Source organism: Ictidomys tridecemlineatus, chromosome 11 (assembly GCF_052094955.1).
Source record: "Ictidomys tridecemlineatus isolate mIctTri1 chromosome 11, mIctTri1.hap1, whole genome shotgun sequence".
NCBI classification, from domain to species: Eukaryota; Metazoa; Chordata; class Mammalia; order Rodentia; family Sciuridae; genus Ictidomys; species Ictidomys tridecemlineatus.
The window spans coordinates 36,108,550-36,125,608 of record NC_135487.1 but is presented as its reverse complement, the minus strand read 5'-3'; the positions used below and the strand labels follow the sequence as shown (position 1 = coordinate 36,125,608).

General features: G+C 44.5%; 1 protein-coding gene across 2 annotated transcripts in view; it reads left to right on the top strand.

Moving 5' to 3' along the window:
* Window positions 1–17,059, top strand: part of Agbl4 (AGBL carboxypeptidase 4) — a 1,323,233-nt gene that overhangs the window by 1,203,457 nt on the left and 102,717 nt on the right. The gene's annotated exons all lie outside the window — the stretch shown is intronic.

Here is a 17,059-nt window from a genome sequence, read left to right as displayed (position 1 = left end):
AGGACCTCCCTAAGCTTCTTTTCCTTGTCTGTGAATGGGCATACTAAAGAGTTATTAGGCTTTTGTGAGATAATGCATTAAAGCACAGTGCTAGACACACTGGAAGTTCTAATAACAAATGTGTTACTCTTCTTCCTCTTTCTCCACATTAAAGAACCATGCAACCCAATATAGGGAGACTAGTTAGAGATATTTCCCAGGTTTCATCAGCTAAGCTTATGTTTAATAATACAAGATCTGTACTATGATATTAATAGTAGTGGAGGTATAGTCCAGCATTTAATAGCAATAGCTGGCTATTATACCATGAGAGATGGTGAATGTCATATTCACCAACAGCCTACTGTAATGGTACTAGACTATGGTTGTGGTAAAAGTATATGAAACCTAAAGTTTAGAGCAACAGTATGTGGCAACTATAATGCACTCTACCATAGCTATCTATAATACTTATATTAAATGATATGGAAATAGATAACATAGTGTATAATAAAGACACAGGGCAACTGCATACTCCATTTTGCTTGCTGCATTCCAGTTACACTGTGTTGTGGCCTAGATAGGAGGTGTCCACCAAAAGCTCCTGTGTGAATGCCAGGAAGTGTAGAGGTGAAACATTAGGTTATGAGAGCTTTAACCTACTCAGCACATTGATCCACTTGGATGAATTTCCTGGGTAGTGACTATGGTCAGGCAGGGTGTGGCCAGAGGAGGTGGGTCACTGGGGGCCTGCCTTTGGGTTTACACTTTATCCCTGGGGATCAGAATTCTCTCTCTGCTTCCTGGTGGCCTTGTCCTGAGCTGCTTTCCTCCTTCATGGCCCTCCACCATGATGCTCTTCCTCATGTTGGACCCAGAGCAATGGAGCCACTGTCTATGGTCTGAGATCTCTGAAACAATGAGCCTCAAATAGACTTTTCCTTCTCTAATTGTTCTTGTAGGGTCTTTTGATCAGGGAGACGAAAAAAAAAAAGCTGACTAAAACACCCTCACCTTTTTTCCCCTTCAGGTCTTAGATAGAAAGCTACTTCACAGAAAGTCCTTCCCAGCACCTGCAACGTGTAGCAGGTCCCCAACTGTGCTCTTTCATAGCACTCTGTAGTGCCTTTTCATGACCCTTGGCCTCATGGGTAGTCTTGTGCATTTATGTGACTAATACATGTTCCGTGTTTGTCTCCACCTCTCCTCTGTAAACTCCAGGCTCAGGACTTCGTTCTCTTGTTCTCGAGGCCTCAGTGCCTGACACAGTGTCCGACATAGAATGGGCCCTTAATACATATTTTGTGAATGAATAAATGAGCCAAACAGCAGTGTTCCACAATGGTGCTGCAGGCCCCGGAGTAAAGTGACCATTGCCAGGTGCTATCAGCTTCCAACCTTTTATCTTCATCCACGTGGCCTCCTAACCCAAGGTGTCTTCTCCATGTGCCATTGTTGATGTGAATACTGTTATGGTTTAGCCACTTCTGGCTTCTCAGCCACACTTTGTCATTACACAGGGCCTCATATTCTTAATGGCACTTTGAAACCACATTTGATTATTACAACTCTTTGAAAGGAAGTCAGTTTTTACTATATCCATTTGAGCAAAGGGGAAACCAAGTCTGGGAAGGTGAAGCGCCATGGGCAGGGCCACAGCCTGCATCCAGAAACACTCTGTTCCGCACACTCTTTCCTTTCCAAGCTGTGGGCAGAAGCAGAGCACTGCAGCTCTCCGTCCTGTCTCTGAGTCTTACTTATCCTTGGAGTGGACACATTCTCCCCAAGCTTCAGTCTCCCTGTACCCTCTTAGAAGAGTGAAATGTAGTGAAAGGCACCTTTCCTCATTAGTAGAAGCTCTGGGGAGAGGATCGAAGAGTAGCAGGTCCACATGAAAGAATCCTGAAAACATTAGGCTAACTGAAATAAGCCAGTCACAAAAAGACAAATGCTGCGTGCCTCCAGTTATATGAGGTACTTAAAGTAGTCTAACAGTCAGATTCACAGAGACAGGAAGTAGAATCATGGTTGCCAGGGGAAGGGGAAGAATAGGGATTTATTGTTGAATAGATACAGAGTTGGGGGTTAATGGGTATACAATTTCAGAGATGGATGGTGGTGATGGTAGCACCATATTATGATTGTATTTAATGCCATCGGATTGTTCACTTAAAAATGGTTAAAATGATAAATTTTATATTCTGTTGTATTTTTTTTTAACCACAGTGAAAAGAAAGAAAAAGAATCACATGGGCTACTGAGTTTGCAATGTGAACATTTTCATGGAGCTCTGAGGGGATCTGGGACCTGAGGTTTGAGGGGTGGATTTTGCAGAGCCAAGAAACTGGAAGGCCTTTGGGGTATGGGGTGATGGGCTGATTCAGTTTAGGATAGATTAGCAATTCTCAGTATCTTGCAGATGCAAGGCCATGCACCCACATGACAGCATTTGTACACTCTCTCTGTCACCTCCTCCTGCCCATCCCTTCCTTTGCAGAGGAGACAGCCCCCCTCCATACCCCACTGCGTTTTCTGAGCATTTGCAATGCCCAAGTTGCCTTGCATTTGAAAAACAGACTTTCCATCTCCATATGACAATATGAAACTCTGTGTTGGGTTTGCATTTCTTAATTAGGTGCTTGTCATTGTGTATTCCATAGAGCCACGTATAAGTAAACAGTCATAGACCTTTGAATAAATTTATTGGTTTTATTTATGTTTCTGGGCATAAAAATCTATAATTACCAGGTACAGCCTCAGTATAACTGGTATTTAATGACAATTACTTTTTGTTACCATAGAAATGAGTCCAAAGTAGTTACCCATAATTTCTCATTTCCCAAACCTCACACATGCTGAATTGCAATATTACCATAGTAATTGCCTATTAGTCATCATAAAATACGCAGTTACCCAAAAGATAGCAGGATGCTGTGAAATTTCTCATCTTCAGAAAACCTCGGTGCTGCTTGGGAGTATGGAGGTGGGGGAGAGGAACAGACCTCTATGGGAGGCACAGAAATGAGTCTGCTTGAGAGCCCGGCACTGCAGACCCCGTGGTGGGAATGGATGCTGTATGATCTGCAGATGTTCACCATTGTTGTCTCCTCACCCTGGCAATCTTTATGTAGCAGAGGGTGCTCCAGTGCAGTAAATCCAATTTAACTAAGGGTTGTTGAGGGCCTGCTGGGTGTTGGGCCCTGTCCTGGGCCTTGGCAAAGCAGAAGGATATCAGAGGTTGTCCTTGCCGATAAGAAGCCCAGTGTTTATAGGCAGTGCCTACCCACTGTCTATCATACATATCATCTCATTCACTCCTCCCAGAATCCCTGTGAAGAGGTCATGTGATAGCCCCATTTTAGATAGAGAAGGGAATTGAGGTACAGAGGTACCAAGGACCTTGCCTCAGGTTCCCTGGCACAAAGGACAGACAAGGTTTATGAACCCACCAGAACTGACCCTCAGTACATTTTGTGTACATTGTCCCCTGAAGCAGAGAGAGCCTCCTTGTGATCAGGAGGACTTTTGAAGGATGAAGAATCTATAGGAGTTCAATAGACATCAAAAGGAACTAAAATGTGCAGCAAAACATCATTAAATGTAGCAGAGGGTGAAATATCGGAGGAAGCATTTCACATACATGCACACATATGCACAGGTGCACACATGCATACACACACACACACACACACACACACACACACACACCTTTAAATGGCCTAGCTCTTCCACCTTAGCATCTACAAAAGGAAACATTTCAAATGTCCAATGTAGAATAGAACATAAAATATGTTCTGTAAAATGTGTAAAACACAGATCAGTGTTCTATTTGCTCTGTGACAGCATAAAATCTACATATTTTTATCAAGCAAGAAATGGAAACCAAAGATCCACAGCAAGTATTGCCCCACTGAGAGATCTAGCAGCCCCTCCCTCCTCACCCTGAGCCTCTTTCTCTGCCTAGCCACTCACCCCCACCCCTGGATGCCCCTGTCACAGCATCATGGAGGGATACCTGGAGAGAGCCCCTCACAGCCTCCTGGAGGGCCAGTCATGCCCCTCTGGTGGTTCACTTCCAGGCACGGGGGTTCCCGGGGCACCATACTATGCTATGGCCCACTCTGACTATTAGAGAGTATTTTTTGTTCAGGCTTCGTCTGCCAGATAGAGACGACCTCTGCCCTCCAAAGGAGTCCTCAGGTGCACCCATCTTCTACATGGAAGCCATTCTTGCTTGGAGATAACAACCAAGGGGCGTGACTGGCCCTCCAGGAGGCCGTGCGGTTGTCTGTCCTCATTATTCCTCACCCACTAGAACCACTGCCAGTTCCTGTGGTCCAGGCTGAACATCCCCAGAGCCTTCCGACTTTTCCTATGTAAACTCATGTCCTTCCCTCTCCCTCCTTCCTGCTGTAAACAAGCTCCAGATGTTTGTCATTGCCCATCTTTGGGGCATGGTGTCAGGGACTGAACAATCATGGTGACGATGATGGTGATAGCTGACATTTATTGAACCTTCTGTGCCTGGCACTGTCCTAGGCATTTGCATTTATTGTTTCACTTAAATTTTAGCACAATTTTATCAATATTCTTATTTCCCAGATGAATTCCCTCAAGTCTGTAGAACTGGGTAGCAGAATAGTGGCAAGGGACTGTCACAAGCCTCATCCTGGGGACCATTCAGCTGTTACAGCCCATGTGCACATTGCTCTATGTCCTTGAGCTCTCCTCTACCTGAATCCTTAACTAAATCTTTCCACTACCATTTCTGTTGCATTGCAGCCCCCTCCTCCAACTTTTCTTAGAACCTTTTGAGAAGCCTGGCATAGGCAGAAGAGGAATCACTCTCCTCCTTTGAGCAAAGAAAAAAAAAAAAGAATCACAGAGAGGCTAAGTAACTTGTTCAAGGTCACACAGTGAGTGAGCCACATAGTTAGTTTAGATGCAGCCTGAGTGACAGCAGGGGCCAAATAGACCCTTACCTCCCAGAGACTCTCTCCAGCTTTATGTAACCTGAGTGATGTTTCTATAGAGGCTGAAAGGACACCGGGGCTGGCAGTGTAATCAGGTGTCTAACCCACAAGTGCACACCGCCAAAACCAATTATTCAAATGAGCTTCCCAGCCAGGTTCCATGGAAAAGGCCAGATGGCTAGACGTCTGTGGAGGCAGCGCCCCATCTCCGTCCCTGCAAGCAGCTGAATAGCATTTCAGAGTTAGAGTTGATAGCAAGTTGATTTTAATAATTGATTCTGCAATGAAGACAGGCCTCTGAGGAGACAGTAACCCAGAATGAGTGGCCAGGGAGACTGGCGGAGCCAAGCAGTGCGGAAGAATCAAGGATTCCAGCACCATTGTCCCGGTTCCGAAACCACTGCTTGGGTAGTGCAGTTCTCCACGTAAAGTCCTCAGTGCCACCCCATTGACCATCAGAAAGAACCTAAGTCTTTAGTCTGGGCCTCCAAGCAGGTGCAGTGTCATGGAGGTCTCTCACTGTCTGCCCTACCCTTCCAATGCACCCCATCTCGCCCACTCCCAAGTCCTTCCTACTCCCAAGGACAGAGAGGGAAGGCCAGAGTGGACCTTCCTTTTAGGGTTCCAGATCCAGAAAATATGTGCCAAGAGGATCGAGGGCCCTTTCCATTGGCATACACCAACCTGCTCTTGTTTACCTCTGGCTTTTCTGGCACTCTGCCTGTCTAAGAAGCCTTCCAACTAAATCATTTCTTTCTTCTCTTCTATTTTTCTCTTTCTTCCCTTAAACATTCACCCAGCACGTATTTTGTACCATGTGCTGGGGACACAAGGTGGGCGTGGCCCTGGGCTTGCCCCACAGTCCAGAGGGGAGACAACTGCCCTGGGGAAGGGGAGGCCAGGGTCTTCAGGACTGTGGAGACACAGAGGCCCCCTTAATCCAGCCTGGAGCATTGGGGTGGGAGAAGGCAGAGAAACTGTCCTGAAGGTGGTATGGGAGAGGAGTCCTGAGCAGAGGGTGTAAGTTGGCCAGAAGAACAGAGTAGTGTGGTGTGTTCTAAACCAGAGGATGAATAATAGTCATCGGCAATATTGATAATAATACAAAGCATCCATCAAACTTAAATAAGCTGCCAGACACTGTTCACGTGTTTTCTACGTGTTAGTCCATTGGAGATTTAGGGGTGATGACACATTCCTGCTTCCATTCACCATATTGCCATTTCAGAAGGAAATACATTTCAGAAGGAAATCTCAGAAAAGTAGAGGTCAAAATATTCATTTTATTATTAATAAAAGCACAATTTGGAAGGCATGGTCAATCCCCGTAGCCAAAATTGACCTCTTTCTACTTCACTCCAAAACTTAGCTTCCCCACCAGCCAAAAGCAGACCAGGAAGTGACTGCCTCAACAAAGCACACCACATGGCAGACAGGAGGCCAGCGTGGACCTTCCCTTTAGGGCTCTAGATCCAGAAAATACATGCCAAGAGGAGCAAGGCTCTGCTCCTTTTCTCAAGTGGACTAATCAGATAAAGTCCATCCTCTTCCTCAAGAAAGGGCTAGCAAGGGAGTGGAGAGGAAGAATGAAGTCCCCACTCATATGGAAAGCAATAAGGAGTTTGCCTAACAACCATGTGGATCTACAAAGTAGGTCCTAATGTTATTCTCATGTTGCAGATAAGGATCCAATGCACACAGTGTGGTTAAGTCATTTGCCCCAGGTCCCGCTGTTAATAGTAGGAGATCCAGGAATTAAACCCACAAATCTTACTTGGAGCCCAAGCTTCTGAGTTTTGTTGCTTGAGCCTTGAATGACGGGGATCCTTGGAGAATACAGTGTGGTCTGGAGTGGCTGGTGCATGTGATCAGGGCTGCAGCCCGCTACAGTGTATAATGCATCCATCATACAGAGCCACCAGCTAATAGGGCAGTGGAGGCTAAGGTGCAGCCCAGACTTATCAAGTCTGGAGACACAGTAAAATTGCATCAGCCCATGGGAGGGTTACCTTTGTGCAATTAGCTCAGGAGCCCTCCAATGTACTAGCTTTGCATGGTGCACAGAACAGTGACATGATATAAGTAGTGTAGGGATAAGTGGGCACTAGATGGTGGAGGACCCTGAACATCCTACCAACATCAGACTCTGAAGATCCTGCCAACATCACATCCTAGAAAGAGCTAACACATGTGATTATCTCAAACTAGACAGTGTCCTCAGCATTTTCCATGTACAATCTCATTTAGTTCTGAAAGCAACCCTTTGATTGTGGCAAACTCCCCACTTTTCAGATTAGGGCTGAGGCACAGATATATCCAGCCACAAAGATAGCATGCAGCTGAGCCAGGATTTTATCTGGGCAACATGACTCCAAGAGTCCACACTTGGATTCACTGTCATTCTCAGCCTCCTTGTTCTCAGAGCTGGTGGGCAAGTGAGGGGCTTATCAGTTCCCAGATCTTGAGAAGACATAAAGGACTTCTTCCCCCTTGATTCTCCTCTACCCTTCTTTACCTAAGATGTTGCAATAGCTAATTCCTAGCTCTGAGGGCCAATGAGCTCCTTTAGAAAATGTCCTCCATTAGACCTTTCAAAAAAGAATGCTTTTCAGTGTTCTTATGGGGAGAAATATAACCCCTTGGTTCTGGAATGGACTTCCAGCCCTAACATAGCTGTGTGACTGTGACAAGCCTCTCTGCCACATCCCTCTGCATCCCCATTTTTGAAGCATGGGGATTGTGCTCAATGTGTCTCTCCAGGTGTTATTTGCAATGCAGGACAAACCCTGCCTTCAAGTCCTGTGTTTGTTGCTGCCAAGCAGGAGACAGGAGGGAGGAAGGGTGAACCTCTGCAGCACATGCCCGGCACAGGGAGAAGATACTCCATCAAAACTTCTCCTTGCCTGCTAGGGATATTGCTGGGGGAGTGGGCCCCGTGGTGTATGGCGTTGGAGATGCTCCTATTTCCAGGTGTGAGCCCTTCCCCCTGATCTTACCACAGTGCCAAAAAGGCCACCATTGAAGTGTGAAGACCTCACTGAATCTTGGAGTAGGAAACCCTAGTGCTGATCCTGGCTTTGCTGCCAACCAAGGGGGCCTCGCATGGACAGGCAGTTTGCTCACTGCACAAAGGTTCTTGGTCAAGGAACCGATGGGGGAATTGACTGCTCCTGAACCACAGTCTCTGGCCAGAGAAAGTGGCATCATTTTATCTTTAGCTACCCAGAGGGACACCTATTTGTAGCTGCTCAGCCTGGTGAGGGGGGCCTTTCATCAATTTGCATACAGGTAACTTTCATGCTCGTCCCTCATTGGAGACTTAGTTTCCCCATTTAAATGAATTTGTATGCACTTCCTGCTGCCTTGAGGGGCAGTCCTCTATCAGGCTCTGCTTGGACTCCTAGGATTCTAAGAGAGAGCAGAATGATGGCTAAGCATGCAACTCCAGAGCCAGCAGATTAGGTTCAATCTTCTACTACTCCTCGCTGAATCATGGACAAATTCCTTCACCCTCTAAGCCTCTGTGCAGCTCACCTGAGCCTCTGCCAGGTACCCGTCAGTGGGCTCTCATCAAAGACGAGGTGGGAGTGAGGGAGATTCAGTTCTCTGTCATAATAGCTTTTTTAAGGTCTTTGAGCAAAAGAGATGAATTTGTCCAAAGTCACAAAGCTATTTGGTGACAGATCTGAGACTCGAACCCAAACCCAGACTTTGAAGCTGGTGTTCTTACATATCCTCCTCTCTTTTCTCGCAGTCTGCTCACAGAGAGCTCCTTGTGATGATCTGAGGAAGTGGTGATGAGGGAGGGCTGTGTTATGATCACCCCTTCTGTTTGGGACAAAGGGCACTGCCTCTGACTACACCACAGCAGAGCCCAACCCACCTGCTGGGCACTCTGCAGAGGCTGATGATGACACATTGTCTGGCATTCTGACACTGGCCAATCAATAGAGCTGGAAGGTGCCTCAGGCCAAGGGCAATTGAATCCCAACCTTTTTGTGGCATTAAATAAAGCAATATTTATTTTGCTTTTGGTGCAAATATACTTAATCCAATACAGCTCATTGGTAATGCTGAAAAACTGCTGTGTTCAGGGGACAACTGCACGCATGCCCCATACATCTCTGCTTGTCAATGCCAAGGCTCCTGGGAGTATGCAGCCTCACGGTGCTCAGGGCGAGATTGATCTGGAGCCGCTGAGCTGCCTTTTTCCTCTATCCTTTAGAAGAGATGAAAAAGGAAATCATAAGGAGGGGAACTGAAATCATTGCCCTCGTTCTGGCTGCCATTACTACAACATGGATGAGACACGATGCCCTTCACAGGATGGAACTATTTATTTGCTATTTGAATAACATTCTCTGGGACCACTGCATCTCTGCCATTGGGCAAAGGAGGAAGCGAACAGGACAGGAAGAGCAGATGAATGAGTAGCTCAGTGTCCCTTTCATAGATCCCACAGTCTCACTGATGCATGGAGGGAGCTCAGAGTGACTGAACCATCCTGGCATCAACAAGAACTGCGTTTGAATCCCAGCTCTATATCCTAGTAGTTAAATGACCTTATCAAGGTCAAATCCTTCTTAGATTTTATTTGTTCATCTATAAAATGAGGATAAATAATACTTACTTCACCTGGTTATTTTGAATATGCTTAATATTTAACAGATGCTTAACTACTTTCTAAAACATAGTTCCTACCTTGCTTAACAAGGGGGATGCTTTCTGAGAAATCCTTTGTCAGGTGATTTTGTCATTGTGAAAGAATCAGAGACTGTACTTAAAAAGCCAAGAGGGGCACATTTTCACTGAGTGATATGATCCACGGACCCACTGTCACATGTGTAGTCATTGATTAAAATGTTATTATACTGTGCATGACTATAGGTCTGCAAGTAATTGCCAAAGGCCCATTTGAACACTTGAAGATTATTCACCCATGCATTTGTACATTTATGTACTCACTCACTCACTCAGTCTTTCATTCATTCAATAGATACATTGAACTATCTCTGCAACTGGATAATATTGGAGGTAACTGCAGAAAATGTTGGAACAAGGGTAACTTCATTCCAGGGAATTAGACTGCTCTTGCCCTCATGGGATTCACTATTTAGAAGGGAAAAAAAGGTATTTGAAAGTACCTCCAATTCAAGAGGACAAAATTATTTATTATGCAGCTATATGTAAATATAGACTTCATATATTTGAATTTTCTAGAATTACTCTAATATCAATTTTTTTCTATTGAGGCCATAAATATTTGCCTCCATTCTTGTCTGATGATAGGTCTTTATTTTAAGCTTAAGCAGAAAATTCATCTTAAAAATAAATAATGGAAAAGCACCAAGGAGACACAGACCCAGGATGTCACACTGAGTGACTCTAAACTGTCAATCAGCAGCATGAAAGCCTGCTATCTGGGGTCATCTTGTCCATTTCCCTGTCTCTAGGCAGCTGTTTCTTGGTCTGTGGAAGCTACTGAAGACAAAGAGCCTGCAGTAGCCTTGGCCTCCTAGAGCCTACAGTCAGGGATGCAAGCAGAACACACATATAGAAATATGTATCATTTCCAGACATTCTTACTTCCCTCACTTTGCACATGCCACGTCCTCTGCCTGGAATGCTCTCTGGTGTTTTGACTCCCATCTGGATCCCACACAAATCTCAAATTTTAAGAAATGTGTACAACTAGTATTAAGGTATCAGTAATCCTTGGCTAGTGGATGTTTCTTTTTAAAAGCGTATCAACCCTTTTCCTGGACTACTTTGTTTTCTTTTTATTTTAACCTTTTTGGCAAGATATGCTTTCCCCCAAAACCCCCAACTCTGGGGCTAAAGCCCAGTTATTGCTTTAGAATCACATAATAAAAAAATCTGAAAGACACCTCCATAAGAAGCATAACTGCTTTGTTTTACAAAGGAGAGCAGAGAATCCAGGGAGGGCAGAAAACATTCCCAAGATGACATAGACAGTGGAGGTGGGTCACGCACCCTGACTCCTCACCAGAGCTCATGATTTCTACTAAGATGTTTTGTTCAGTAAATATGCAACTACTGATAGATTGGTCACCGTTAGAAGAATTCTTTAAAAATCAAAGATGTGCCTGGTTCAGACAGTACTCACCGAAGAGTTCACAAATGCTTTAGCTTCCAAAGAGTCCCAGGGTCCTTGGAGGATTGAGGTTGCCTTTGAATCACCACTCACACTGCTTTCATGAGCAGGCTGGATCAAGGAGTTGATCTTTCTGGATCTCGAATACTTTTCTTTCTGTGTTAAATCTCACTTTTTTAAAAAAAAAAATCTAAAGTGGTTTCTTGGAAGCAGCTTGGCCAAGGGCAAAATCCATGGGGGCCAGGGCCAGGATTCGTCTAGGCCCTGTGGAGGATTGGCTACGTGGCCTCACCTTCCCTGGCTTGGACACTCCTGCTTGAAAATTGGAGCCTACCTGTGTGACTGGATGGTTCAGAGGAGTATGTCAGACCAACTGGAAATCATTCATAACTATTTCTTCAACACCTACCATGATCCAGGCTCTTTATCAAGCACAGGACTACAATAAATGTCTGGCTCCTTAGGAAGGACAGACTCAGTGATGACAACATCTCGGGCAGTTGCCACTCTGATGGCGAAGCAGAGATTGCTACAGGAGCGGAAGAAAAGCCCCTGTCCCATACTTGCAGGGAGTGCAAATCCTCCTCTGCTTCCTGGAGGAGGAGAGATTTAAGTTTAGAGAATTTTACAGGCACCACAATTATCACCACCGCCACTATCATCACTGGCTATGGTTTATTGGAGTTCTCTCTGATCTGAGGATTCTGCTGGGCCATTTACATACATTAGTTCCTGTACGCAATCCAGAAGGTCAGGGTTGTTATCCTCATTATGCATATGATAAAACAGAAGCCCAGAGGGGTATTAAAAAAGAAATTTTAAAAAGGTCACATATCTGGTAAGGAGTACAGCCAAAACTTAAACCTAATTATGAGTCCCAAAGCCCTTGGTCTCTACAATATAGTCTCGTTGTTCTGTGATGCTCCATAAGGCAAGGCTGAGACTGATGGGAGAAGTCACTGAGAGACTAAAGTTTAGCTAAAGAGGAGGAAGAATTTCTTATTGGAGCTGTCTGAGAATGAGGTAAGCTACCTGGAGAGGTAGTGAGTGTCACCAAGATGTCCTAGAGCTAGTTAGGACACCTTGACTTACCAAGACATTGCACAGGGCAGAGGAGAAGCACATAACTAAGCATCTTGAAGGATATAGTTGTTTACGATTCAGTCCTGTTACCAAAGACAATGTTCCCTTCCCAATTGCAGATGTTCAGTGGGGGCCGGGAGAAGTCTATGAATGTAGTACTCAGACCCATTGTTCCCTCTGCTTATTGACCAGCCTTGGGAAATGGACAATATAGAGCCCCCGTGGACTTTTGTATAAATTAACCCATAAGGCCATGGGGTTAAGGATGCATTCAGCTAAAGTAACAAAGACTATCTTCAGTCACTTAAGCAGAAAAGAAATTGATAGGAAGGTGTTCACAGAACCAAGCAGAAGCAGAGGCCAGACTCGATAAACAAACAATTAACAGTAGCTCTGAAGGGCAATGTCTTTGTTTTCTGTTGCTATAACAACATACCTGAGATTGGCTAATTATTCAGAATAGAAGTTTATTTGGCTCACGCTTGTGAGAAGTCCAAAAGCATGGCACTGGAGTCTGCTTGTCAGTCTGCTGAGGGTCTTTGTGATGCTGGGGCATTACATGGGGAGAGAGAGCAAGCATACCCGTTTGGGTCTCCCTCTTCTTACAAAATCACTAATGCCATCATGGGCCCCAATCTCAGGACCTCATCTAATTTTATTTACCTCTCAAAGGCCCCTCCTCTAAATACCATTAATGTATAAACTTGAGGGTTAAGTTTCCAACACTCGAACCATTGGGGGACACATCTAAACAATAGCATGCACAACAATCTGCCTCTGTCCCACAGCAGTACTGCCTTACTGCTCAGCCGTCCCCACTACTTTGCATCACCTGGTTCCAAATCCTGGGCTGGAGTGGCTGTTGCCTGAGCCTGGTTCCCTGCTGCTGCCCTGGTTGCCAGGTTACAAAGGGATGAATTGACTCATCTGACTTCCGGGTGGGAAATAAGGCACAGTCATGGCCTTCTTAACATGTAATTTGGAGGACAAAACTTGCCCACTCCATCTCCCATCTAATAACAGGGTTGGATGCTGGGTATTCCTAAAGAATATGAGCAATATCTACTATAGTTAGGTGCTAGTTGGGAGCAGCGTGTACTAGAACTCAGATCTACCTGATTCCTAGACTGGAAGAGGGATAAGAGATTAGACCTTATCATTGCTGTCCACTCCAGCTGCCTATAGACTGCAAAACAAATATATAAAACAAATATAGTCTATGTCACTCATGAAGGACTTATCATAAAATAATAATTAAATACAAATAAAACAACAAGGCAAAAATTTTTGAGCTATTATCATGTACCAGAACCTGTGCCAAGCTAAGTTTGTTATGCATTTTAATTCATTTAGTCCTAACAACATTGCCCTGGATTATAAATGGATGTAAGCCTGTGAGCATATCTTCTTTCTCCTGTTAGACTGTATACTTTTGAGGTCAGGGAACATCTTTTATCAGTCACTCTATCCCAGCCACACCACTAGGGAGTTTGATATATTCCAATGCAACTGTTATGAATTGCTGCATTTAACTCTTAGCTCCTCTTTGATGTCTAAACCCTCCTAAATTTACTTATACCGTCTCAAAGACAGAGAGCCTGCCCTCATCTGGTTGTTCCATAGGAAAGTGTGGACATTAATTCCGGAGAGATCTGGGTTTGAAGCCTGATCCTCTGAGTGCTAGCTGAATTCATGACCCTGAGCAGATTTTAGATGAGAGTATCCATGGGTGTCTGTCATTGCTTTTCCTTGATCACTCCCAGGAGTAGTAATATTGCAGACAAGAACATTTAAGAACTGCATATCTAAGTCTGTACATCGGGAGATTAATTAAATGCTTCCTTTGTGAAAGACAATTTAGTGTCATCAGAGGAAAGCAGAATCAGATAGGCAATCGGTGAGATCTTGGGTGCTCACAACATGTTGATCCGAGCTCAAATTCTAACTCTCCTTCAGAATAGCTCTGTGACCTCAGGAAAAATCATGTAAACTTTGTATGTAAGAAGAGACAGACCCAAACAGGTATGCTTGCTCTCTCTCCCCATGTAATGCCCTAGGATTTTAAAATGTTAATACAGCCACAAGACTGGGATCCTATTTAGAATAAGATGTACTCCATTTTTTGTATAAATTTGTCAAAATATACTTTTCTGTCATGTAAAACTAAAGAGAACAAATAAAAAATTCAAAAAATTATAGAACTTTTATAATAAGAATGTGTAGTAGATGTTGATTAGGTGTGAGTCACTGCCCTACTTAATGCTCTAACCTCAGAAAGAAAAGGTGGTAGCAATCCTGTCAAAAGCCCAACAGTGTTCTCTTTGAGTGATAGGAAGGGTATGCTATCTTTTTTTTTAACCTTCTATATTGAGGACTATTTATCATTTTAAAGGGTGATTTTATAGTCCGTCAGTCCTCTTTCCAAGCAATTCTACTTCTGGGAAACTGCTCTAAGAAAAAAAATGCTGAAATGTAGAAAAAAAAAAAACTTTAGAGATCAGAGTATTCAACTGTGCATTGTGAAAATAGTGCATCATTGAAACATAAATGTGACACCATGTGGAAATGGCTGCATGAATTATGGGGCTTCATACAATGGGGATAACGGGACATTACAACACTATTACAGTGGTAGTTACAAAGGGTTTAGTAACAAAGAAGATGCTTATGTTGTGGTGGCAAATGAAAAAGGACCCATGTGCAAGTTCAAGGTCAGAAGTAACTTGCCTGGCCTGGAGGGTGAGCATCTGCAACCTCTCTGTTTAGAGCAGAGAGCAAGATTAGTAGGCAGGCATCACTGATCTCACAGAAACCCTGGAATACAGGGAACATTGCTTTACCAGTTCCTCTGTACTGACAGCAGGAGGTACAGTCCACACTGGAGGAGACTCATACCATGGCCTGCTTCAACTCTCCTCCATTTGTTGTTGGGGAAACACAGCCCTCAAGAGAACAAAGGACTTGTCTGAAGCCACATAGTAAGACAGCAGCAGAGCAGGAGACCCAAACACAGTGACCTTGCCCCCGCATGCCATGGGGCATTATTCACCCTCACCAGGGGTGGGCCAGGAAGGGAGAGAGGGTAGGCAGGACTCTGTGTGAATCTCAAGGTGGAGCCAAAGAATGATTCCACATTATTATTCGGTCTTCATTGAGACAGCAGCAGCAGCGCAGTGATGAGGAAATATGGTTCTCTCAGTCCCCCAGGGGTTTTGAGGAAAGAGGCATCCGGAAGGAAGAGGCTGGTATCCTAGGCAAGAGTTACATTAGCTCCAAGTCCATACATGTGACTGGCTGCCGGCGTTGAGTAAAGGAAGGGAAAGAACATAAACATACACACTTCACTGGGGACTTAAATCCAAGTCCCAGTGTAAAATTCTGGGAGTCTGAGAGCCTTCAGCTTTCTGCTCTATGCTTTGTTATGTAAAATTGGAAACCAGAGGAAGAGTGAAGGCCCTGTCTCCTTTGCCACCTCCCAGAAGAGCTGTTTGTGGGGCATCTGTTTTCTGCAGGAGATGTTGAGACTCTGAGGGCTTTGGAGGCCTATGCCCCCTAGAGCATATGACCTGGCACCTGCTGGGGCTGCATTCCAGTGGGAGGAGGAGGGCGAGGAGAGAAGCAAGCAAGGAGGTTTAGATGGTGCCCTTTAGGACTGACCATTTCTTTTAAACCAGAGACCAAAGGGAGAAGACAACCTGGATGAGATCCAGAGGCTCATGGAATCCAAAATTGAGCCCTGGATGGAGAGTTTAGATGACCTAGTTTTAATTCCAATTCCAACAGCTGTTTAAACCCCAGTTCCAAAAGGAACATACAACTGCTGTGTGTGCCAGAATCCCTGGAAAGGTCTTGATCTGGGACCTGGCATGTAGCGAGTGTGTACTTAATGAAAGCTATTATGCAAAGGGTGTGGGCTCAAGAAATGAGCTCATATTGCTTACACATCAAGCCTGACATCACTGCCTTCCCCCTCCTTTTTTTTTTTTTTTTTTTTTTTTGGTACCAGGGATTGAACCCAGGGGCAATTAACAACTGAGCCACATCCCCAACTCCTTTTTGTACTTTATTTTGAGACAGGGTCTCACTGAGTTGCTTAAGGCCCCTCACTAAGTTGCTGAGGCTGGCTTTGAACTCATGATCCTCCTGCCTCAGCCTCCAGAGGTACTGGGATAACAGGCTTGTGCCATTGTGCCAGGCTTTTATTGAGTAAGCTATTTAAAACCTCTCTGTGCTTTAGTTTCCACATGGGAAAATAGGAATAATAATAGCACCTCCGTTGCAGGGTAACATTAGATTTGATAAAGTACTAGTATTTACTAGTTAGTTCTCAGGCAAAGTGATGTCAGTAAATGACCCATTAGTTATGTTCGCTTGATTGTGCTGGTGGACCACATGAGGCATTGCAGCCTGCTGTAAAGACTTGGGCTTTTATACTGCATTAACCAGAGGCCACTTGAGCAGAGGAGAGACAGGATCTGACCTGTTTCAAGAGGATCACCCTTGCTATTGTGTGAAAAATGGGAGGATTAGAGGTGGGATGGAAGGAGGTCCAAGCTCAAGATGATATCAATGGAAGGCTAAAAAAGACGGTGGTGTATTTTGAAGGTGGAGACAGCGGATTAGCGATAGGTATGAGAGGACAAGGAATAATAGAGACACTAATGGGGACACCAGTGGTCTTGCCTGAGCACTTCTTTTAACTGCTCTGTGTAGAAAATGTGCTTTTTTTTTTCCCCTGTGGGTCATTTTTCGATGGACATTGAAGTTAGACTGCTCCACAGAAATATTTTTGAAGCTTTCCATGACTGTTTTCTTCTTTTTTGAAGTGGGAGTTATAATAGTAGCAACTCCAAAGGTTGTTGATAGCACTGTAACAATTCATACCAGCACTTAGCACTGTCTCTGGGAA